Here is a 26,087-nt window from a genome sequence, read left to right on the forward strand (position 1 = left end):
TGAAGTTTCTTTACTTCCTTGGAAATAGATATGAATTTAGGCGTGCCTGTAATCAGCCTTGCGGCTGCGTTCTGCAGCATCTGAAGTTTATTTGCAAAACGTTCCTGAATATTTAAATATAAGCCATTAAAGTAGTCAAATCTGGACAACACAAGGGCTGTGACTACTGTTCGCTGGCAGGTCGTATGCAAAAAGGGCAGAATTTTCTTTATCATTTCGATTAGAAAATGGATGGAAGAAGCCATAGCATTGATTTGGTTCCCAAAGCTAAGTTTCTCATCGATGATGACTCCTAAATTCTTCACTTTCCTAATAGGAACAGGAGGAGATCCCATATCTTTAGGCCACCATCTAGGGGTCCCAAAATTAGGGTCATTCCCACAGAGAATGACCTCAGTTGTCTCAGAGTTTAATTTTAAACAATTCTGAGACATCCATTTTCCAATTGCTGCCATGCAATCGTGGAACCTGTCTTCAATTCCTAAAATCTGACCAGGCCGCAGAGCCACCACTATTTGTGTGTCGTCGACGTATGACGTCAAACTGAAACCAAATGATCTAATCAGGATCGCTAATGAAATTACATGAACATTAAAAGAGTAGGACTAAGGGAGGACCCCTGGGGTACTCCACATGGCAGTGAGAAGGGCTTGGAACTAAAATTTCCTAACGCCACCGTCTGAGATCTGCATGACAGAAAAGATCTAAGGAGGTCATGGACTTTGCCTTGGATACCACATTCAGCCGAACGGTCCGTCAGAACATCATGATGGACCGTATCAAAGGCTGCGGACAGGTCCAGCAAAATCAGGGCCGCTTTGCCTCCCCCGTCCACAGCTTCTCTGATCTCCTCCGTAGATTTTATCAATGCAGATTCTGTACTAAGCCCTTTTCTGAACCCAAATTGAGTGGTGTCCAAAGCATCTTTCCCAATTAGAAAAGTGCTGAGCTGTAGATTCATATTTTTCTCGACCAGTTTTGCTGGTAACGGGAGACGGGATATAGGTCGGAAATTATTTGGCTCCTTCGGGTCCATGTTGGGCTTTTTGAGTAGTGGCAGTATCGAAGCCGATTTCCAGGGGCTAGGGAAGAGTCCGACTTCAAACATTGTATTAAAGAATGGCGTATGGACTAACGCTGCAGGCACATATGCCTTTTTAATTATTGAAACTGGGCAGGGATCATAGGGGAACCTGATCAGGCAGAAAGAAGATTTTCAGTATCTGTTGTAGACCGATGCTTAAATTTATAAAAAATTGAGGACTCAGTAATTGGTAGCCTTCCCTCTCTCCGCGTGCTGCTACCTCAGAATTGGGGTGACTAAAGTTTAGAAAGATAGCTTCTACTTTATTCAAAAAGAACTTGGCAATATCATCGCAAAGTTTCTGACTTGCTTTGACTTTTGTCGTAATGGGGGAGGCCAGGCTAGAAACAGTTTTAAAAAGCTCTTTCGTAGAGGTATTTGCCAAATTAATTTGTTTAGTGTAGAAGTTTTTCTTTGCTTCAAATATGAGAAGTTTATAAGTAGATAGATTTAATCTATATTTCTGTTTGTCCTCTTCCAAATAATGTTTCCTCCAAATTCTCTCAGAGAGCTTACAGGAAAGTTTTTGTCTACTCAGGTCCTCTGAATACCAGGGGGCTGTAGGATTTGTTCTCCTCAGACATCTCATTCTAGCGGGGGCTAGCTTGTTACAGGCTGAATCTACCCAAGCTGTATAATGAGTAACTGCTTCTTCTGGATCTGCAGGTATCTGACCGATAGAGGCCATAAGTACTGCGTGTAAATCTGTGCTATCAATGGAGTTCCAGGATCTGCTTAAAATCTGGGTCTTAAGGCCTTTCTCTACCAAAGGGCAGGCATCAAGGAGGATTTCAAATTGCACTCCAGGTCAAAGGCAGTATGCCCATTAACTGTAGATTGGGATGGTTTGAAAAACTACCATCTAAGGTGTGTCCTGCCAAGTGTGTGGGGCTTGTCAAACGTTGGATCAGGTCAGCGCTTCTCATCAAATCTGTGAAGGCTGTTGTGTCAGTGTCTTCAGATACTTCTAGATGGTAATTGAAATCCCCTAGGATGGTAAAGGAATCTGAACTCAGCCCCTATTCCAGTTGGTTCCCAAAAGCAGATGTAGCCAAACGTCTGGGTCCTGGAGGTCTATATACCAGGATGCACTTAAACGTATGGTGGTTTGTTTATTGGAAACCAAAAGCCAATGCCTTACAGGCAAGATTAGAGGCTATACGGAAGGTGGCTTTAATTGAAGCAAGATATATTATAGCTAGACCCCCTCCTTTTTTATAAGGCCTATTAAGGAGGTGACAGAGGCAGCCTGGAGGAGTAGCTTTAACAATATCAGGGTCCGAACTAGCATCTGTCCATGTTTCTGTTATGAAGGCAATTTGAATGTTCTTATCTTCTATTAGCGAGGCACATTCAACACTGTGCTTCACCAGTGACCTAACATTGAGTAGAAGACATTTGAACACTGAAATATTATCTGTAGATTTCATTTGCACAACTCCGGCCTTAGTAAGTCTAGTTGGCATGTAGGTAAGCCTGGGAAGTGTGGTGTTACAATTTGGGCAAGTGATCAATCCAGTCCTAGGACTTAAGTCAAATGTGAGACACAGGCAGCCTGTTCTCTTACCGATTGGTCTCAGTCTCATAAGTTGTGCCCTAGTAATATGCTGGAGGGCTAAGCCTTCTGTATTACAACGGGCAGGGGTACTGGCGCTGTGCGTGGATGGAGCGAGGATGGGCGCAGACGGGCTTGCCTTTAGCGCGCTAGCGGCGCGCCCTCTGCGCGCGGCCACGCCATAGTCCCCTTTTTATAGTCTATATAAACTAGTCTGCTACCCGAAATTTCCCCCAAGATGGCGTTCCGACTACACTCGAGTCTCGGGAGAGGCCAGATTCGTCCGCCCGCCAAGAATCACCCCCTCGATGTCCCTGTCTCCCCAGGCAAAACAGTGCACAATAAACAGGTCAGTGTCTTAAAAAATATTCCTCTATTTCAAAAATGCTAAAACTTTAAAAACACGCCGTGGCGTCGAACAGGTCAGTGCAAATATAGATAGCAGCCTCAAGGTATTTACAGGTCAGTGCAAATATAGATAGCAGCCTCAAGGTATTTACACAAATTATAAAAGAAGCAATAAAACGCTGTCAGCAGCCAAATAAAGAAAGCTCCCGGCTCACGCCTCAGGAGTAGTGATTTTACGCAATCGCCCATAGTCCCCTTTTTAGGTTTCGCCTGAGGAACGGAGCGTAAGCTCCGCCCCCAGAGAAATCTCTTGTCTTCAGTAAGGGACTCTTGGAATACGCCCTCTGTTCCATTGGCTAGCTCCATAAATGGAGGCTAGCCATTGGAACAGAGATCTGTCCGTCAAGGCCAGACCAGATCCGGGGGCGTTCCCGAGATTTTTTCCATGGGCGGAGTTTCGTTTTTTCCCTTCCCTCCCCTTTCACTGAAAGTGATTTCAGATGTGCTGTTGTTAGACCTGGCACCTTGGCGTGAGTCTCCCTTCCACCTTTTGCTGATGTGCCTCCGATGTTTTGCTGGTTTTCCGATACTCAGGGCACTGCGCCACGGCTGATCCGTGCCGCAGTGCAAGTGCTCCCTACTGTAAATTGTACATACGATTGGTATCCATGATTGGTGCATTGGATTTACTGTTAGTCCCTAGTAAAGTGCACGAGAGAGTGCCGGGGCTTGTAGATGCCAATACTGCTGGTGGGCCTGCAGCGCTGGTTGCGCCACCCACCGAAGCAGCCGTAAAGATGTGTCTGGGAACTGCGACCGCAGAACCCGCGTGCGGTCTCGTACTGTCACGCTAGCTGGGCAAGTGTCCCCACTTGCCAGCACCGACCCTTCCCTTGACTACATATTAGTCACCCCTATGGTAGGCCTGCGGGCAGGGTGCGTTGTAGGTGCAAGGTAGGACAAGCCCTGATGTGCGTGGCATGTCCTAGTAGTGACTTACACCGAAGACCGTATTTCACTATTGAAGGCTACCTGCTCCATTAGGCCAGACTGAGCTGCGAGGATTATTACACCCTATAATCCCCGCAGGCTCAAGGAGCATGGTAGCGAGTCATGTTTAGTATGCCTGAACTCAGGATGATAGGATATTTCTTGTAGTCAAGTTTATTTTAATATCCTGGGTTTGCAAATGCTACTTTTAGAAAGTTAGCCTTTGCTTGCTTAACCATTTCAGCCACCTCTGCTGGTATGTGTATCTGACTGTCTGGGATGTGTGAGTGACAGGGCTGGAGGGATGACAGGTGGTGAATGCGCAGATTACAACTTAGTGGGAGGTAGGAGTGCCTCTTGACTCGAACTGTCACTGTGCTCGGCCACCACAATGCTGGCTCCACCCTCCTGGGGAGCGGCGGATGACTCTGCCGGCACCTGGCCCAGGAAGGGCGAAGCCCCCATCAACAAGGTACTCTGGCCACCCCTGTCCGGACAATGCTGGCTCCACCTCCTGTGGGGCGTCTGATGCGCCTGCCCCTCACACTGAAAGCAGAAGCCGGAGTACACCCGCGGGGGTACTCCAGAACTGAGAGTGGCTATGCAAAGGCCCCCCTGGCCTGCAAGAACAAAAGAATTGGCCTATAAAAGAAGGAGCCCTGCTCCTTGAAAATTAGATCCGGTTTGGGCCACAGAAGGACTCTGCCCTACGAGAAGGACCGTGAGAGACAAGGAAGGGTGCTGACTCTTGCCTGTGTCTGGTGCCTTGCTGCTGAAGGAGAGGAAGACAAAAAGACTACGAAAATACTTTTGCTCTACTTGTGCCAAACTCTGCTAAAGAGATCTCCAAGGGCTTGCAACTGAACTTGCCCCCTGACCAGCGTCCCAGGACCAGTGGACGCTACCCCCTTGGAAGAAAGCGACTGCGGGTGCTGACCATCGCCGCGGCACTGACGGAGGAATCTCCTCTAAGGCATCAACATCCTCCCGACCACCGTGACCGGGGCCCAAAGCAACAGCGGAAGCAAAGTGAGGACCAGCCGCCGCTGGCCCGAACACCGTGACCGCAACTGCACCGGGAGCCCGAGAGCAAAGCAAAGGAGGACCCGTCCGGTCCGAGCTCTCGAGGTGACTGCATAACGAGCAGCCACTCACCTGCAAAGACGGACAGTTGCCCTACGAGAATCCGCAAGGTCGGTAGCCTGCCCGACAGCCCAGCTGTGAGCCCACAGCTGCACCGGCACTTGGCTGGGTACGTCCTGCACTTGGGGACCGTACTGCCACTTGCCACCACCGCACAGCCGCCGCCTCCAGGGTTGGAGCGGACGACGAGGAGAGGACCCTGCCGCCACAGAACACCGCTGCCCCGGATGACCAGTGACCTGCTCGGCTGAAGAGCCGCAACGATCAGCGACCCCGGGAAGGCAACGCGACGTGGGACAGATCCCCTGGAAGCCGCCGGCTCCACAAGAACTTTGAGTAACACCGGCCTACGGGCCTCAAGAGAACTGCATAAGAACTGTGGTAACCCGAATTGAGTAACCTGCAACCGTTTTCGTTAAAGTATATTGACTGTATTCGCAAGCCTGCTTAAAATCTATATAAAGATATATATTTTTACAGAATACAGTCTGGTCTCGTTGTGTGGTGGGTTGGTTGTGAAGGTGTACTGTTGCAAGTGTTTAACCCTATGTGCCCCAAAGATTAGCCTGCGACTGCTTAAGCCACACTACCTAGAGGGTAAGCAGAGGTTGTCTGGAAGGTAACCCTCAGCCCTGATGAGGAAGAGAGAGTCCCTGCTTGTCGCTAGTGTTGCACTGCGCCAACTAGAGCCTCCCCCTTCCTACAGCTGTCCATTCCCGTCCCCCTCCGTGTGCCTCCCCGCCCCCGCCCCCCTTGGACCCGTTTGTGCCGATCTGAAAGTCCCCTAGCAGGTGCCCACCCTGCAGGGGACATTGCCGCCCTAATATCGAGTGCCCACCTCGATTTATTGTCATTTTAAATCAGCCGATGCCCATCCGGCATTGCCCCTCGAAAATCACCGCCGCGACCCAGGGGCATTGAATTAGTTGCCGGGCCGCTGCCTAGTGCGACCCGGAAGTGCCGCCTCTCCGTCCTTAATAATACTTTAATGCGAGGTCATCCCGTTCCAAGATGTCCGCCAAGGAGAGGTAACGCTCAGTCCTCTCTCCATGTCTATGGCGGGTTACGCCGCTGGCGCAGCTCCGTCTGTGAATGCGGAAGCGGCGCCGCTGGTGGGCGGTGACGCGGTTGTTGTTGGTATCGCGGAGCCAGGTACAGAGAGGAACCACACCGAACCAGGAGACCCACCCCCAGCGCCCCCCCCAGGTACAGAGAGCACCGACACCGAGCCAGGAGAGCCCCAGCGCCCGCACGGCCCCGACATGAAGTTCGTATATAAGGAGGAGCACCCGTTCGAGAAGCGGCGGTCCGAGGGCGAGAAGATCCGCAAGAAGTATCCCAACCGTGTGCCAGTAAGAATGGGGCAGGGGAAGGGGCATCGAGGGCGACCAGACGCTCCTCGTCACCGTGTCCCAAGCCCCCCTTTCGCAAGTCACTTCGTTAAAGGGGAGACCTGGGTTTAATTGAATCAGGACTATAAGTCCCAGAATGCATCTGGCGGTTAAAGGACAGGGATAATGGTGACCATGGTGACAGGAAGCGCCTGGTAACACGACTGCTACCTCGTGACCCTGGGCGTCTGCCTGGGGTTTAAAGATAAGGATCTGGTGCAATATCACCCAAAGTGTCTGCTCAGTAGTAGAGACTGCTAAGTGTTGTAATGTTGCACAGGGCGAGGTGTTCAGCGTGAGTCCAGGGGTGCGATCCAGGCATGCAAGGAATCGAAGTTCAACTGGTTTAATAGTGGTTATATCTTGAACATTTGCTGTGGATCCTTTCTGGACTTAGGTTGGACACCCTAGTCACAAGGTGTTTTTGCATAAGGGAGTTGCCAGATCTTAGTTGCAGGTCACACAGTGTCAGCCCAGGAGGAGCTACCAGACCGTCACACAAAATCACGTACACTTGCGTAGGGCATGAATGAATCACGTTATTCAAGGTTACACGCAGGCATTCTTGTAGATCTTGCTCCTTAACATGATCACGGTTTATATGACCTAGGAGATCACTGATGGTTTAATGATGCGAAGTTGCATGAGGTGTCTGCTGAGGGGTTAAAGACTTGTTTCGCCGCATGGTAAGACCCGTGTGTGCATGTACACTGGGTTGAAGGACCCAGTAAAAAATAATGAGATGGTGTTTGTATTATGATACTTCAGATCAAGAGAAGTATGTCACATCTCTGACTGTGGATCACTGAGAGCATAAGCCTTGGTGTAGAGAGCATGACCTACTACTACATGATCTAACATGGCTTTGGGCAGGGAGGACGAAACAGGACCAGGGAATATGGAGCAAGCTTACCACGACCTGATGAGAATTTCTTGGTGCCCTCTGAGTAGGGATTGCCTTGACTGGGTTATATACCAGATGCTTTTTTTGTGCCTCCTTTGGTCAGCATCTTACTTTTCTGGTTGGCTGTATTGCTCCGAACGCATTAAACGCCCATCATTTCGAAAACGTCTTTTTATAGCTACTTTCGAGCTGTTCTACTAAAATAAGCGCCAGTGGTTAAAGTCCAGAGTCGGCTGGAGACCGTTGTCTTTAAAGTTACTGTTGATTGTGACTCCAAATAGAACTGCTTACCTTTTACCGAGCTCTGGTAGATGTATGAAGTCTAGTTTTGAGCCCGCTCTGAATATAATTAAACTAATGCTCCCACACAAAAATCTTTGGAAAACATCTAAACTAAATCTCAATGACGGATTTTGCATTGAATTTATCTGTAAACCTTCATTTTGGGTTAGAGACGTATTCTGTCCCTAGTGAATGTTCTTCGTTTGTGTGCGGTTGATCTTAGGGGTTGCATATGTACAGTAAGTATGGCATCTTTTCAGAAATTGAAAGCACACACGTGCCGGTGAGTGTGTATGTGCCAGTTTCACTACAAAGTGCAGAAACTATTGGACAAAACATTGTAAGGCTGTAGCACTGCGGTCGTTTTATATGAGTGCAGAGTGCATAGGGAGTGCAGAGTGCATAGGGAGTGCAGAGTGCATAGAGAGTGCAAAGTGCATAGGGAGTGCTAGGGAGTGCTAGAGAGTGCAGAGTGCTAGGGAGTGCTAGAGAGTGCAGAGCTCTAGGGAGTGCTAGAGAGTGCAGAGTGAGTAGGGAGTTCTAGGGAGTGCTAGAGAGTGCAGAGTGAGTAGGGAGTGCTAGGGAGTGCTAGAGAGTGCAGAGTGACTGCAGAGATTAAGCTAATGGCAATGTAAATGACAATGCCATTTATTTATCTGTTTTCAAAACCAACACATAAATACAAATTTTGTCATTTACACTGCCAATAACTCTAACTTTTCCAAAGGCGAAACCATTGCATTGTAAATGCTTGTTATAGTCTATGTAGACTAGTCTGCTACCCGGAATTTCCCCCAAGATGGCGTCCCGACTACACTCGAGTCTCGGGAGAGGACAGATTTGTCCGCCGGCCAAGAATCACCCCCTCGATGTCCCTGTCTCCCCAGGCAAAACAGTGCACAATAAACAGGTCAGTGTCTTAAAAAATATTCCTCTATTTCAAAAATGCTAAAACTTTAAAAACACGCCATGGCCTCGAACAGGTCAGTGCAAATATAGATAGCAACCTCAAGGTATTTACAGGTCAGTGCAAATATAGATAGCAGCCTCAAGGTATTTGCACAAATTATAAAAGAAACAATAAAACGCTGTCAGCAGCCAAATAAAGAAAGCTCCCGGCTCACGCCTCAAGAGTAGTGATGTTTTAATTTAGATAGCTTATGGTTCACACTTTTTCTACAGTTTGTTTTTATAGATTTGTTGGAATCCGTGTCAGTCTGACTGCAAGCAGCTGAAATCCTTTTTAAGGAATTGCCCCTAATTTATATGTTGTTACCGTGCTGTATAATTTATTGTGACCTGCTTAGCATGGACACTATTTTGTTATTACAATTTACATTTCTCTGCCTAATTAGCATTATTTTATAACATTCACATACTCGAATGTCACTTTTGAAAAGGATTTTTATGTGATCAGGTGCCAATCTTGTCTCTTTTTTTTATTTTTTTTATTTTTATTGTGGTGTTTGTCAAGAAACAGATGATACAGTCACATCTGCATACATGCAGGCAGAGGGTGAAGAGCAGTAATCAGGTTGAGTTGTAGTACACAGCCATTCAGTCCACAACCCTGAGGTCGGACGGCATCTCAGTATAGCAAAACCAAATTAAAAGCAAATCAATACCCGCATTGGACACAGATAGGGCATTCGCACCACTTATTTTGTTTTGAACAGTAACAAATAACTAAACAAAGAAATCCAGCAGACCGAGTCAAAATAGCATATAGTCCTGTCCCAGTGTCCAGTTCTAACTAGTGGTGCCGCAGCGCCCAAGGCCCCTGTTGGTATAAAGCATATTCAGAGGAATAACACATGCTTCGTAAAAACATATGTAGGTCACAGTGAAGGCAAGACCCATGCCTACTAGCTTATACACCCACCCCTGGATCCCTACAGGACATCGCCAGTTCCGCTGTCGGAGAATCACACAGTTCGCCACGGTATGAATTCCAGTGTCCCCATTTCTTGTCCCACACCTTAGGGCAGCCCCTTATTTTATACACAGTCTAATCCGCTATCATGCATTGGTCCATTGCAGCCACCCATCCCACTACCAAAGGTCTGTCTGGGGAGCCTCAACCCATCGCCACGGAGCGTTTGATCAACAGAAACCCCAGCGCCGCCCATTGTAACTCTGGGGCGTTTAGGTCTTTGGGCCCCCACATGTTGAGGACACATTCCCTAGGCGATGTGGGAAGCGGTTTGCCCAGGGAGCTGCTCATTTTACGTATCGCTGCCGTCCAGAACCGGTGGATCACAGGGCAATCCCACAGGATGTGATAAAAGGTCCCAGGGAGACCACACCCACGTAGGCACATTGCGTCAGGTCGCCGACCTATCTTGGCCAGGGTAAGGGCGGACATGTATGCTCTATGCAGCACTTTTAGTTGGATCAATCTAAACCTATGACATATGGCCGATTCCCTCGGAGACATTAGCGCCGACCGCCAGTCTTCTTCATCTAAAGGACCCAAGTCTGCCTCCCATTTGGTCCGTAGCGACCGGAAGGGGTCGGGGAGGTTATTGCAGAGCTTACGGTAGGTAAGGGAGATGGCCTTTTCAGGGAGAGGTTCTGACAACAGCCTATCCTCCAAAGGAGAGATGTCGGGTATGGAGGCGAAGTCTGGAAAAGCGATCCGAAGAGCGTGTGTGATTTGCAGGTACCTAAAGAACTCAGTGGGTGCAAGGGCGTATTTAGCTTGTAGGTCATTAAAGGACAGCAATTTACCCTTGTGGATAAGGTCTCCAACCTCAGAAATCCTGATCACGTCCCATCTGTCGAAGCCCTGGGAGAAGCAGAGGGAGCCCAGGCGTTGTGCGGACCACAAAGGTGATGCCTTGGTAAGTTTGTCAGCCCATCCCCACTTTCTATTGGCTCTGTGCCAAATGTCCACCGTATGTACCATGGGAGCAACATATCTAGATTTAGTGGGTTTACAGTATAGGGCCCCCAGGTAACCTTCCCGCCCCGTTTGATCTCTATCCAATAGGAAGGCCGGGTTCAGAGGTGAACAGTGTATCCATTGGTTGATCACTACAAGCTGGGAGGCCCAGTAGTAAAGACGGAGGTTAGGGAGGGCTATTCCCCCATCGTACCAGCCCTGACACAGCTTACAGAGAGCAATCCGTGCTGCTCCGCCGTCCCAAAGTAGCATTCAGAGCTCGCTTTCTACCGTCCTGAAATATGAGTCCGGAACGGGGAAGGGGCAGTTTTGTAGGACATACAGGAAGCGTGGAAGCGCTAACATTTTAAACAATGCTGCCCGGCCCGGGAGAGAAAGCGGGAGTGATCGCCAGTGAGCAATGTAGCTACGGAGCCTACGGAGTGGGCCTAGTAGATTACGATCATAGAACAACTTGTGGTCGGGAGTGATGAAAATACCAAGGTATCTAAAGCCCTCCGTGGCTATTGTGATTGTAAACCCCCTGGGCAGGCGAGGTGGCGGACCATGCAACATGTACAGCACCGATTTCGTCCAGTTTATGGCGTAGCCCGAGTATTTTCCAAAGTTGGTAAGGACGTGGAACAGACTGTTGATGGAGGACTGTGGGGACGACACATATATCAGGATGTCGTCGGCGTAGAGAGAGATCTTGTCTACTGTCTCGTCGCTCCACCGCAGGCCTCTGATTGAGACATCGGTGCGGACCCAGTGAGCCAAAGGCTCCAGGGTGAGGGCAAACTACAAGGGGGAGAGGGGGCAGCCCTGCCTGGTGTCCCGATGGAGCGGGAATCTCCAGGACGTGTAATTATTGACCTGGACCTGACCAAAGAGGTCCGTATATAAATGGGACTCCATCGGGGCCCATGGCCTTGCCGGAGTTCACCGCAAAGAGCGCCGTGGTGAGCTCATCCGTGGAGAGGTCAGTATCAAGGGCAAGCCGATCAGAGTCCGAGATGGTCGGGAGACGCATCTCCTCCAGCAGTAGTCTGGATTCGGCAGAGGAATAAACATTACTCGCAGTGTAAACCTGTTCAAGGTGATCGGCAAATGCCTCCGCAATGTCTTGTGGATCCGTCGCCACAGACCCATCTGGTCTAGTTATGGACGATACCCATCGAGATCCTTGGTCACAGAGCTCCAACCATGCGAGCATCTTGCCTGCACTGTCCCCGAATTCATAGACCCGATGACGCGTGTGGAGCAGCCGCGCCTGTGCTTTCTCCTGGGCCAGCGCCTTGTAGATCAGTTGTTGGCCACGGAGGCGAGCATCAGTGGAATCCGAAGGTGCAGCATTATGGGACGCCTCAAGGCTGATAAGGGCAGATTCCGCCTGTGTGATTTGCTCAGCATGCTTACGCAAGTGACACGTCTTGAGGGCTTAAGCTTCACCCTTCATAACTGCTATATAGGCCTCCCAGAGCGTAACCGCCTAGTCTACCGAGCCAACGTATTCCGCAAAATAGAGTTCCGTTTGCACCTGCAGCGCCTCTCTAATATCGGGGATCTGCAAGAGCCAGGGATTGATGACGATAGGTCCTCGCGCTATCTGGCCATTATAAGTTAGGTCTACCATGAGTGGCGAATGGTCGGATATACCACGGGGGAGGCCTCTCGGGCGGACAAAGCAACCAAGGTCTGCGTTGGGGCAAAAGAAATAGTCAATTCTGGACATGCTGTTGTGTGCGTTAGAATAATGCGTGAAACATGGTGTGTCCGGAAAGTGGAGGCGCCAGATGTCTTTTAGTCCCAAAGAATGGGCAAAATCAGCCAATTCCGAGCTCTGACGGAGTGATCCTCTCTTGGGCCTACGGTCTAGGTCGTCGCACATTGTGGCATTGAAGTCCCCTCCTATTATGAGTGTACACCGGGAGAGGCCTAGTAGTTGGGTGCCCAGTTCCTTAAGGGATTCCCGTACTAAGGTTGGCGGGAGGTATGCGGAAATGATGTTCAAGGGATGCTCTTCCCAGGTGGCCTCCACTATTGCAAAACGGCCCAGGGGGTCAGCCCAGCAGTGTGAGTGGGTGAGTGCAAGATTTCCTAACTAAAATCCTGGTGCCCCGGGATCCAGAGGTGAACCCAGCGTGAGCCAGAAGCTTATACCCCCCTTTCTGCAGCGCCTGACAGGAGTTGCCAACCAAGTGGCTCTCCTGCAACAAAACTATGTCGGGGGAGTGGCGCCTAAGGAACTGAAGGACTACACTTCTTTTTATCTTGTGACCTAAACTGTTGACGTTCCATGTGAGGACAGTAAGGGATCTAGAAATTTGTTGAGTCATAGCTGTAAGGTGGGAGAGTCAAGTAAGTGAATCGGCCAGAAGGGGACCACTTATGTCAGCCAATCCCCAGGAGCATTCGGAGCGTGGGGCGAATGAGGACATGCGTTCCCCGGGAACCAGGTAGCAGCCAGGGCAGCTGGCCAAGCACCACGGGACCCTGGACAGGCAAGAAGGTAAAACTAAAGACATCACTGCTGGAAACACAAGGATAGGTGAGCAAGACTAGATGACCATTGGAAACTCTGCTAAGGACAAAAGTGAACCACATAACAGCAACAAAACATTGCCAACCCCTCCCACCTCCCACTCCTTCCCACCACCCTGCTTCCCTGCCCGTGGATTCAAAACTATCCATACCCCAACTAGTCAGAGTGCCTGTCGCCCTCCCACTCATAATTGAGGTACGAGAGAAGCCGCCAGTGCCGCTTGCCCGACTGAAAAACATCATAAATGTAATACACTTGTATGATCATGCCATAAGACTCATTTTTTTTTTTTTTTTTAATATATTTTTATTGCAGGAATCAGTAAATTGTTACAAAGCGACCAGCATTATAAGTTCAATCAAAATTAGTAGAATACATCCCTCCGTCCCCCAGCAGGATGAACCATTACACAGCCATTTAGCTCACAACCCAAGGGTCGGGCGGCGATACCCAATGGGGACTCAACAGGAAGTCGAAGCCGGTCCGGATGATCCATTATCCGTCATCTGCTTTTCTAAACCATCCTACAAAAAAGGCCAAAAGAACCCCCCCCCCCCCTCAAAACACTGTGAACCAAACCAGACCCCCCCCCCAACCCCGCCATCAGTGCACGGTAACAGCCGTAATAGGATCTGTGAGAGGACCCATGAGGAAAGCGACAGACATGTAAAGTGCAATCGTCTATCGGGACTCGGGGGGAGCTGCATCTTCACTTTCAGAATCGCTGGGAGCGCAATAATCCCTGAGGGCCTGCACTAATGTCTCCCATTCTAGCGCTGCCTCCTGCGCCTTCTCGTTGTGTTGTCTCCTAGCTAACTGGTACCGCAGCGTGCTTTCCCCCGCCGCCCATTTCAAGAGTTCGCTGTGCCATCGGGCCCCCGTTGGACCAACCCGTGCCTTCCAATTCCTGGTCACCTCCCGTTTAGCAAGGAGAAGCCCCAGATCAATGAATTTACTAGTGATTTTATTTTTGGGGGTATGTGGGAACCAGTGCAGGAGCCCCACTGCCGCATCAACCGATAAGGACCTCCCCGTTACCTCCTCCAGGGTATCCCCCACTTCCAGCCAGTAGGAGGACAGCCCCGGGCAGGACCGAAACATGTGGAGAAGGTCAGCATCAGGCGCCTGGCACCTGGGGCAGTCCGCGGAGTCCGTGGCAAAATATTGTTGGATCTTCGCCGGGGTCAAATATGCCCTATGGAGTACGTAGTAGTGGACCAATTGAAAGCGGGCGTGGCGCGTGCCCTTCCAGGCCCGCCTCATGAGTTGGGACCAGGTCGTCTCCGGGATCTCCTTCCCTATGTCTTCCTCCCAACGGGTTCTTAAAGTAGTGAGGGGGGCCAACCCCTCATTGAGCAGTCTGCCGTATAGGCAAGTGACCGCCTTAACAGTTCCCGCAGACATCATGACGTACTGGCACACCGGAGAAGTAGGAGGTTCCTCCTGCCCGTGCTTCCAGTGCGCCTGAATCGCTCGGACCAGGGCCGAGTGCAAAAGAAAATCGCCGCGAGGAACCTCGAAGCGATCAATGAGCTCCTGAAAGGGCAAAAGCGCCCCGTCCTCGTAAAGGTCACCCACCAACTGTAGGCCCGCGTCCTCCCAGTCCGCTAATCGTGACCAATCACCGCCATGAGGCAGGGCCGTCAGCATGCCCAGAGGTATTTCGGGTGCATACGGTATCCGCAACTGGCCCCGGGCGTGGGCTCGGTTCCAACACAAGCGAATGGTCTTCTCTTCAAGCGTCAAGTCCTGCAAGGCCAAACGCTGTCGCAGCGCTATGAAGGAGAGAACATGCCTAGCTATCCCTGTGCCCCTCCTGTCCTCTGGGCCTCGGAATTCCCTGGCGACCTCCTGGGTGAAAGTCTGCAGCTGCGCTGCCAAGTAATACTTTTCAAAGTCCGGCACCGCAAGCCCACCCTCAGCTTTCGGCCTCGTCAGGGTCTTGAGGGCCACTCTTCGGCGGCCCGAACCCCAGAGGAATCCGACCACCATTGACCGTAACAGTCGAAATGTGGCTGGCGGGATCCAAATCGGCAGCGCCCGGAAATAATATAGCAACCGGGGGAGCGCCACCATTTTAAGCAAAGCGATCCGTCCAGCTACCGAGAGCGGTAGAGTAGCCCAGAAGTCCATGCTACCACGCAGCGCGCGAGTGCTGCGAGCTATGTTTCCATCCAGGAGGTCGGACGGTTCATGGTAGACGTACACCCCCAGGTACTTAAAGCAGTCAGGTTCCCACCTAATCTCTCTACTGATATCAGGGCTAGGTGTACCCTTGCGAACCGGGAAAAGACAGGTCTTAGCCCAATTCACCCGAAGGCCCGAGACCTCCCCAAACGCCGTGAGCGCCGTCGCAGCTCCATTCAGGGCAGCAACTGGGTCCTCAAGGAAGAGCAACAGGTCATCAGCGTACAGCGAGATATAATGTGGGCCCGAAGGCGTCCATAAGCCATTATAGTGGGCTCCCGACCGGAGTAGCAGCGCCAGAGGTTCCACCGCTAGCGCGAAGAGAAGCGGGGATAATGAACAACCCTGTCTCGTGCCTCTCTCCACCGGGTATTGCGAGGAGATCAGCGGGCCTGCCCGTACCCTGGCCGACGCCGAGGCATACAGTACCGTGGTCCATCTGACGAAACCCTCACCGAGGCCGAATCGTAGTAATACTGTGCGCAGGTAGTCCCATTCCAGGCTGTCAAAAGCCTTCTCCAAATCTACCGAGAGGACTACCGGGCATGGGGCGTCCACGAGCGGTTCTCCCAGCAAGCGGAACAGCCTACGGATGTTCATGGTCGTGTTTCGCTTGGGGATGAATCCAGCCTGGTCCTCATGTACCAGAGAGCTCATGTGACCTAGCAATCTCGATGCCAAGATGCTGCTCAGTATTTTATAATCGACCGTCAACATTGATAGAGGACGGTAGGACGCCGGATCGGACGAGTCCCTTCCCGGCTTGAGGAGGGGAACCACTAAGGCCTCGCACATCGAGCCGGGGAGCCGAACAAGCCGCTTCGCCTCTCTGTAAACGATCAGCAACCTCAGTGCCTGGAGATCAGCATAAGCGGCAAAAAATTCAACCGGAAGGCCGTCCAGACCCGGGGCCTTATTCCTCGCCATCTTTTTAATGGCGCTGCGAATCTCTCCCAGTTCAATGTCGGAACCCAGGGCTTTCGCTACGTCAGGTTCCACCATTGAGAGCTCTAGGGGTCGCAGGTAGTCATCAAGCCGGTCAGGGTCTCTGGCAGAGCGACTGCGGTACAAGCGTTCATAGTAGTGCAGGTAACAGCTCAGAATCTCAGGCTGAGTGTGCACTTCGGTCCCATCCGCCGTACGCAAGGACGTCGTCAGAGAGGTCTGGCGCGTAGGATTAGCTAGCCACGCCAGCAATGCGCTCGATCTATCCCCCTCTGCGAGGGACCTAACAGTATAGGCCTTATAGTCGAAACAGCGCAGCCGTTCGACCTCCGCCGCTACCGCCTCCTTCGCCGCTGCCGTGCGTTCCTGGAGTTCCGGGCGCCCGGGGCGGCGGAGTTCCAACTCACGGAGTTTCCGATCGGCCATTTCTAAATCGGCAAGGATGATTCGCCTCATGCCCACCTTCTTGGAAATGCAGAAGCCCCTGACCACCACCTTAAAAGCGTCCCATTCTAGCGCCCTCGAACCCGCAGTGCCCCCGTTGGACGCGAAGTATTCCGAGATCTTATCTTCTAGGTCCGCTTTGAATACAATGTCCTCTAAGATTTCGGGACGCAACTTCCAGGTGGGCACAGCAGGCACCCCCGGAAACCAGCGAAGGTCCAGCAGGAGAGGGTTATGATCTGAGATGGTCCTGGTCAAATATTCAGACCGGACCGCCGCTGAAACCAATTCTGCCGAGCCCAGAAACCCGTCCAGTCGGACGTGTAACTCGTGCAAGCCTGAGAAGTAGGAATAGTCCCTAGTGTCGGGGTGCTGTGCCCTCCAGATATCCGTCAGACCCCAGTGCGTCTGCCAGTCCCTCCTACCTTTAGCCACACGGCGAACCGGAGAGTCAGGGAGGGGGGGATGTGAGCGGTCATTCTCCACATCTACTACTGAATTGAAATCCCCGCCGAGCAGGAGGGGCCCGGAAAAGAAGTGGGCCAACGAGCCCGATAACCTGGAAAGGAAGGCAAGCTGGTCCACATTGGGTGCATAAACACAGCAAACGTTCAGGTCCCTCCCCCCCAGAGTGCCCGAAATGGCCACATATCGACCCTCCGGATCCACCACTGATTTCGTAACCTGAAAAGGAACCCCAGCTCTGATCCAAATTAGCGCCCCCCTGGCATACGCGGAGTACGAAGTGCAAAAGACCTGCCCCCTCCACCTACGCTGTAGCGCCGCCCCTTCCGCCTTGTTAAGATGGGTCTCCTGCAGCAGCGCCATTTGCACCCCTCTACGCACTAAATAAGCGTGGACTTTGTGACGTCTAGACATAGTGTGAAGCCCCCGTACATTCCAAGTAATGCATTTCACATTAGCAACATCAGCCATTGTCCCATATTGTTCGTGCAAAGTCTCTCCATCCGGGCCCCAACAAAGAAAGAACAACAATCAACCCAGCACTGATGGCGGCCATTTTCCCCAACCAAAACACAACAACCCCGGTTCGACCCAAACCCTTGCCCACCCTCCCCAGAACAGGACCCAAATAGTACCATCTAGTTCCCATCCAAACCATACCCCCAGCAAACCCTCTGTCCCCGACTAATCCTGCAGTCGCCACCGCAAGAAGGCCTTAAGGGCCAGGTGCGGGCTGGGCGTTGGTAATGGGCCCTCGATGCTCGGACTACCGAGACTAAAGTGAGCCCAAAACAATAAGAGAAAACCCTCAAGGCACGAGCAGGGCACCCCACCTCCACTTCCCCGGGGATTATAAGCAATCGCCTACCCCCGCCACCCCCGCTGCGGGCCCCCACCCAAATGGACGCAGCTCACCCCGTCAACCCTGTCCATCCAGAAGGTCCTCAACCGAGTTCGGAGTGATCACCGGCGTGTGGACACTGTCGGTCACCGATTCCTCCGAGTCCGTTGGTACCCCCTCGTCACCAAGGTCCGATTCCTCTTCAATGGTACCATCCCGTGAGCCAGACAGCGCAGACAACACCTCCAACACTCCCTTCCGCTCCGTCGACGTCTCCGCAGTCGAGGGTCCGCCTGACCGGCCACGGGGACTCCGAATTCTTTTGGACCGCCGTCGCTGTCCAGGCTCCACTGCTAGTTGAGATGAGGAGCCAAAGCCATCCTTTCCGGCTCTATAGAGTTCGAGCCAGTTACAGACATCCTCCGGGGAATCAAAGAACTGAGTCTTGTCATCGACGATTATGCGGAGCCTTGCAGGAAACAGGAGCGAGTATTGGATGCCCTCGCTCCGGAGCTCGCGCTTGACCGCCAGGAATGAGAACCGCCTGCGCTGGGTCTCATAGGTGTAGTCCGGACAGATATTCACCTGGCTATTCGCCACCTTGAAGGGGCCATTATGTCTGGCGGCATTAAGGATGAGGTCTCTGTCCCGAAAGTGCAATAACCGTGCCACCACCGGTCGCGGGGCACGGCCCTGTTGCGGCGGCCTCGCTGGGACTCTGTGTGCTCGCTCCAGGGTGTAGAAGGAAGATAGACCCTCCGGGGCCACCGTGTCCCGTAGCCAGGCTTCCAAGTAGGCCACCATGTCGCCATCTTCAATCTTCTCCGGCAGGCCCACCACTCGAATGTTATTTCGCCTGTTGCGACCTTCCGCGTCTTCCGCTCGCCGCTCCAGGGCATCAATCCGGGATAGGGCATCCTTCATCGTCGCGGCCAGGGTTCTCTGTGCCGGCTCCAAGGTTTTTATCGAGCCCTCCACTTCCTTGACCCTATCCGAAAGCTTGCCGTGGTCCGCTCTAAGGAGGCCCAGACTCGTCGCCACCTGGGCAATGTCCTGCTGGAGGGCCGAGCGTGTGGTCGCGATCGCCTCCAGGACCCGGTCAAATTGTTGCTGCAATGGCGCACCACCAGAACTCTCCGGGTCTCCACGTTCTTCTTTGTCCGGGGCCTCCGATTCTGAGGCGGCTGGGGTGGTCCCCTTGGCTCCCCTCGGTTTCCCCATGGCGCAGGAGTCACACGGTGGAGAGCCAGTCAGAGGCGCCACCGAGTGCGGGCGTCGGCTATGTCTCTCTCGGCTAGTGGCCTTCGGGCCGAGGGCGGGCGATCTCCGTCTCCAGGGCCTGTTGGACCTCCACAACTTCGGGCCGCGCCACCACCTCGTCGTCGGAGGGCACTGAGGAGGAGGCGGGGACAATCGGCGCCAAGTCGGGCAGGCCCGTTTGGCCGATGAGGATCTGGAACGAGGGTCACCAACACCACCGGAGACTTTGTGGCGCCAAGGCGCCGTGCTGCCCATGGAAGTCAATCACTCGGAGGGATGCAGCCAGGCGCGGCTCAGGGGGTCGGCACCGCAGCCAGGGCCCCCAGGCGTCCGTGAGTCGAGGTCCACTGTAGTGTGGGCATCCGATCATCCAGGAGCGATCACCGTGTTCAAAATCCGATCAGAACGACACCCAGACCATCACATCACAGGGAGATGAAAAGGTGGAGGGTGCGCTGTAGCTAACGACGCTCCTCCAGACTAAAGGTCCCGACCAAGGGGACAAAGAGGTCCGGGCGCCATGTTGGGCCGCACTCCGCGGGTCCACAAACTTCGACTTTCCGTCGGATCAACTCATGTTCGAGTTGCACCAGGTGCCTCGGCAGGTCCCAATCAGTCTGATCGACGGTTTGCGGGGACTAGGGTGCCCCACGGCCTCCGATCTGCAGGATAATCACGGGCTCAGTCCCGGAGCCGAGCTCTCAGGCGACCATCGCCATCGGCGTCCAAGCCACGCCCCCCATGCCATGCCATAAGACTCATGCAATATTCACATAATAGAAAGGGTACTTGTCAGTCAGCTGGTGCGGCCTGGTTGCGGCCGAAGGAGACTGGTCCCAGAAACAGAGGCCAGTTCAAAAGGGAGAAGCACGTTACCTCGGGCAGTCACTTCAATCTCGAGGTAGCCACATGGTAGAGACCACAGTGTTTCTCGACAGAGCCCGCCTCAGCAGAGGAATGTCATTCCACTCCATCAAGAGGTCTGGTGAAGAGTTCCTGACTCTCAGCGGGTGATCTTCGAATGAGGGCTTGTTCGGCGTTGAACGATTCTGTGGAGAGCCTCCGACCCTACTCCTGCCCTCCAACCAGTCCCATACCTCCTCCGGCGAGAGAAAGAACCAAGTTTTTCCATCCATTTCGACGCGTAGTTTCGCCGGGAAGAGCATAGAGTATTTGATGCCCTTATCTCGCAGCGCCCTCTTGACCTCCAAAACGCTGCGACGCCTCGCCTGCACCTTAACCGTGAAGTCCGGGAACATGGTGATGCGAGTGTTTTCTAGAAGAAGAGGCGGGCCGGACTTGGCAGCCTGTAGTATAGGGTTGCGGTCCCTGAAGTTGAAGACCCTCGCAATGATGGGGCGGGAGGGGGGCCCCGGCCTAGGTCTACCCCCTGGGACTCTGTGCACACTTTCAATGGAAAAACAACTCGAAAGTTGTTTCAGTTTAAGGTGCTTCGTAACCAGGGACTCCACAAATAAGTCAGCTGAGGGCTCCTCCATTCTTTCCGGGACCCCTAGGATGCGGATGTTGTTCCGTCTCGCCCTCCCTTCATAGTCGTCCAGCTGTTCACTCATCTGCTTCTGCTGTTTCTGAAGCTGGGCGACCTGCTGCTGGAGTGTAGAAGTATCACCAATTAAAGCCGCCGTCTTGACTTTCACGTCCTTAACTTTAGTGTCCATTTTACGCAAGTCAGCTCGCTAGAGGGTCACCTCAATGTTCACGGAGTCAATTCGAGTCTCAAGGGTGAGTGTCTTTGCCCCTTGCGAGGGGGAGGCAAGCTTGGGATCTCCCGAGGGGGCAGCATCCTTGTTGTCTCCTCTGACGCCCCAGGAGTTCTTATTGATCTGTCTTTGAGTTGGGGGCGTGACCCCTTGCCGGACGCCATCTCTTCCTGCTGGTAGAATTTCAGAACAATCTGGGCAAGGCGGGGTCGAGCGAAAGGGTGAAGGCCAACACGTCCCGCGGCGATGGAGCCGATCAGGAGCAGATTTCACTGTGCCCTCGGGGCCATCCGCTGCAGCCCCAGCAGGGCACCCCTTGTGTGGGTCCACAGGCGCAGGTCGCCTCCGTGCCCAGAGATCTACGTTCGAGGTTATACAGGTAGATCTACGGGGACACACGGGACAGTCCTGGAGAAAATCAGGAAGAATTCAGGTCCCATCTGCGTTGTGGCACAATTGTGTGTACCTGGTCTCCAAGATGCTGCTAGGCCCAGGAGGGGGGGGGTCGGCCCCCAAGCATTGGATGGAGGCGCCAAGTGCCAAGACTCAGAAGGGCACAGCAACCAAGCGACGGGACAGGGGCGGCGTGCAACGCAGATTGGCAAGCGGATCACCTCTGAGACGTCAGTCCCCCGTCTCGGCCTCCGGCGGACCCCACAAAGCCGGATAGATCCCCACTGGGTAGGCCCGGAGCAGGGCCGGTAGAAGCAGAGACTCGCCAGGGTCTCCAGGGCACACCCCCGTACCTCAAGGGAAGCGCCGCTGGTGGGTCACAGGCGGGGGGGCCACACGTCTGTGCAAGTCATAAAGAAAGCGCTCCAGGGCCGCAGAAATAGTGAGTCCCAAAGCCGGGGAGTCGCCTGAAATGCACCCCGGGGTGCGAGTAATTTTGCCGTCCACCCTCACGTGGGTCCAGAATGGCTGAAGCGCGCGAACCAGAGGTCCACCCCTCCTCAGCAGGATGGAGGGAGGTCCGGCGGGCAGCGATGCGGCAAGGCGGGTCCAACGAGCAAGACGCGGGCAGATCGGAGCTTTGCGGTCGACAGGCCCTGAAGCCGGGGCGTCTCGTAGACGGCTCCACGGCGCGGGAGGGACCTCCACAGCGTCTCCTCTTACCGGCCAGGGGCGTCTTCGGGGATCATTCAGGGGGGCCGCCCCGCCCCTGTAGACTAGAAAGCAGGTCCGGTGGGCGGCTGGGAGGCAAGATAGCTTCCGTTGCAGTCCGGGTCTAGCTGCGCTCAGCCGAGGACAATCAGAAGGCCGGTCGGGATTCCGACGCAGCCGCCATATTGCGGAGCCCCCGGGGACCTCTCAAGCCCAGGTCACACAGCCTCCAGGGAGCGCGGACGGGTCCAGCACCTCGCCGATACAGGCACAGTCGTTTCCGATTGGAGTTCCCCTAAGTAGAAGAGGAATCCCCCGTCTGTGGACGGAGCAATTTGGCGGATCGTCAGGCAAGGGTCGGGAGTCGTGTTAGCAAGCGACCATTCCCGCCGGCTGTCGGCCACGCCCCTCGAAATCTTGTCTTTTTTTTATGTGTGGATAAGCCAAGAACTTTTTTTAATGTTGTATCCACATGCAGTGGATTTTGGGCCAGTCTTATCCAGCCATTGTCTTCTCTGGTTCAGGACCCCTCAGTTATTGAGTTGAGACATTGCCAATCAAATCCTGAATCATCCAATAGGAGTACCGACTTTCTCTTGGCTGTTTGGGTGTATGTTTCCACTCCCATTATGATGCATAAGGGACTATTTTACATCTGAAAGTATAGTAAATAACCCATTGTCAATATATTTTCCCGAAAAATATTGTCACTTATCACACATTAAATAAATACACTTCTGTCTCTTGCTGCTGAGATGCTGTTTCCTTTCTCATATGGTGGCTCTTCGTTAATGCCTACACTTTGGCTCCTCTCCCCTGTCAACAGGCTGCAGCCCACACAGCGAGTGTGGCCAGTGTCTCCTCATCCATGCTGCAGAGACGCTACTCACAATGTGAGTGCTCCTGGCTAATATTCTCCTCTACTGCAGCAGTGCCGTACAGGCTTCTGCTTCCTTTCTGCATGCCTAGCAGCTCCGCTTTAATCCTTGCCTGAAAGCTCCCCTCCAACACCACTGAAAGGTTTTTCATACTATGTACAGCTCTTCCCTTCTACCCCCAAGACAAATTCATACTGTGAGAGCCACTGGTGGCTAATTTCCCCACCCACAAGGATGCTGTTCACACCGTAAAGCACCCTGGTGGCCTTTGTCCCCTTCTCTTGGGATGCTTCTGATGTTAACTGTGCCCAACTGCTTTCTCCAGCTGTATATAAACATTTACAAAGCTAAGTGGTGTGGCTTGTATATAACAATATGAGACAGACCTATTGCCTTTGCTCGTTATTTTGTGTTCTTTAGTTAAAAATATATTTATGGTCCTGCATGAAAGTCCATGGGACAGTCATTACTTTGATCCATCCTGGGGCCGTATTACATATAAGGGGCACTTTCCCAGTTTGTGCTACGGCACACCATTAAGAAGGAAAAGTGTGCCGTATTACAGTGAATGCGCTGCCCACAGGGCAGCTGCGAACTTCCCTGGGGGCAGAGCATTAAAAATATGTCGAGGCTGCTTTAAAGCCGCTCCGTGTTTCAAAGTGCATGTGGCATGTTGACTGCATTTTTACGTCTCGGCTGGTGATAGCAGCGTGCATGCGCTGCTCTTGGCATTCAAGAGCTTCTTGGAATCAATACAGATTCCGAAGTTGTGTTTCTGCACCCCCTGCAGTTTTCATTTGTGAGCGTCGTTTGGCGCCACAAATTATACAAAAGCGGGTGCAATGATTGCACAGAGGTAATTTAATCCCTCCTGGGCGCCACCCTGCCTGTGTTTGGCCCCGCCTACCGGGATTGGATGTTTTACTGATGGCAGAAGACACTGTCTTATAATTAGTGGGTACGCACTTTATTATTCCATTCCGCAGCTGCAGCCGGGAGGCAGTGAGTTTGTGTACACTATTTTTGTTCACGTTTCTCTATTGGTTCATCGCGGATCGCCGAGGTGCCCCAGTCACCGTGTAGTTGTGAAGGTGACGATGATTGTCCTTCTATGTAGCTCGCCTTTGTGTCCCTATTTTACAGCTTGTTTCTAAATGATAAAAACACTGTGGGTTGGCAAGTGAAACAGTCTGCAACAAGAGCGGGGGCGATAATGAAGTCAGTACAGAAACCAGCGGCCGCCTGCTGTTGTTGCACAGCTGAACACGGCCAGAGGGGGCATTTTCCCAGCGTTTTGAAACTTGTCGCGGTCCTGCGAGTGTGCGACGGCCATTGGAGAGCGATACATCCCGCTGCACTGGTTTCTTTCCCTCAGAGACGGTTCAGAAGAGGTGATGGAGCACCATCGTGTGCCCCCTCCTCACCTTCCCTCCCGCGCCTCAGACAATGGTTGTTCCTGGTCATCTTTCGGTCCCTTTATCTCAAACGTGCAGGTTCCTGCAATATGCCTGTGTGAAAGGTTTCCTGTCTTTCTCTAGCTTTCTGCTCTGTTTTTTTCCCTCTCTTACGCTCGGGAAATGCATGAGGTGGAAAAATAAGTGCTGGTTACCAAAATATGAGTGCCGGTGGCCCGCGACTGCAATCACCGGCTCAAATTAAGCACTGCTCATTAACCTCCAGGCGACTCACAATTTAAGCAGTATGCGCTGCCCCCACCAGTTGAAAGAGGTTACCTTACCCCTTGTCTAATATACCATATCCCCTCGAATTTTTGCGTACGGTATTGCATTGCGTGGTAGTGGTACTTTTTCTTTTTCTTTTATATAAAACCAGTGGCTAGGCAGTGATTTATTTATAACTCTTACATAATTACCAACTTCTGAGTCTGTAACCCAAAAGCCCTCCCTAAGTGAGCTTTAGGCTGCTTACCTTTGCTCCCTGAGGGTTGAGTGCTTTTGGTTTTATTTGGTGCTTTGTTGTTGGCACAGTGGCAGGGTAAGGCCCCAAGACATCAGTGATAAAGGCTTGGTTACAATTTTGCACCTCACCAGCCCTAGGATTCCTGAAAAGAATTCCCTTAAACTTTAGAAATCATCATTTGATAAAGAATGACTTTGGAATGATGTTATAAAATTGGTGACGGGTGCAGCACCCTGTTTTATATTCTCTCTCATTTCTTTGATCTCTTTCTCTGTTTCTCTTCCATTCTCGCCTCCTCTACCCCTTTCACTCTGTCTCTCTCGCTCCTCATCTCTTTTTCGCGCTCTCGCTCCCTCCCCATTCCTCGGCCTCTTTCGCTCACTCACATTTTCTCTCGGTCTCCCCATTCCACTCTCATCTCTTCCTTTTCTACCTCCCTCTCACACCTTTATCTGGTTCTCTCTTTCTCATTATGTGCTCCTCTCCCCTTTTCTCCTTCTCCATCTATGCCTTCGTCACTCTTTCTCGTCTCTCTCCACCTCTTGCCCTCTCTTCTATCACTCTCTGTCGCGCCTGTTTGTCTCTCTTTTTCTTCATATGCTTCTCTCTCTCTCTTCCACCTGGCCCACTCTCTATTTCTCCATCTTTATCTCCGCCTCCATCCCCTCTCCATTTCCATCCATCTCTCTCTTCCCTTTCCCATCTTTCCTCATTTCTCTGTTCTCGTTTTCTCCCTCCCCCGCTTCCTCTCTCTCACTTTCGTTCTCTGTCTCTCTCTCTCTTCCTGTCTCTCTCTCACACTTTCGTTTGTTCTCTCGCTCTGTCTCTCTCCCCATCACTTTCGCACTCTCTCTCCTTTTCTTTCTGTCGCCATCACTTTCACTCTCTCTCCCTCGCTTTCTGGATCTTTCTCCATCTCTTTCGCCCCTTTCTGTCTCCCTTTCTCTCTAAATCAGTTGCTTTCCTTCTCGCTCTCTCTCCCTCTTTTTTTTTCTCTCTCTGTCCATCAGTTTCACTCTCCTCCCTCTTTCTGTCTCTCTACACCACTTTCTCTCTCTCTCTTTCTGTCTCTCTCTCTCTCTCTCTTCATCAGTTTTGCTTTCTCTCCATCACTTTTGCTCTCCCCCTCTCCTTGTCTCTCTCTCCCCTACACTCTTGCTTTCACTTTCTCTCTGCCCTTCTCGCTTCCCTTCTCC

The 26,087-nt window shown here is 52.3% G+C and overlaps 1 protein-coding gene across 1 annotated transcript in view; it reads left to right on the forward strand.

Moving 5' to 3' along the window:
- USP45 (ubiquitin specific peptidase 45) overlaps window positions 1-26,087 on the forward strand; it is a 2,087,971-nt gene that overhangs the window by 652,079 nt on the left and 1,409,805 nt on the right. The gene's annotated exons all lie outside the window — the stretch shown is intronic.

This window comes from Lissotriton vulgaris, chromosome 6 (assembly GCF_964263255.1).
Source record: "Lissotriton vulgaris chromosome 6, aLisVul1.2, whole genome shotgun sequence".
NCBI lineage: Eukaryota > Metazoa > Chordata > Amphibia > Caudata > Salamandridae > Lissotriton > Lissotriton vulgaris.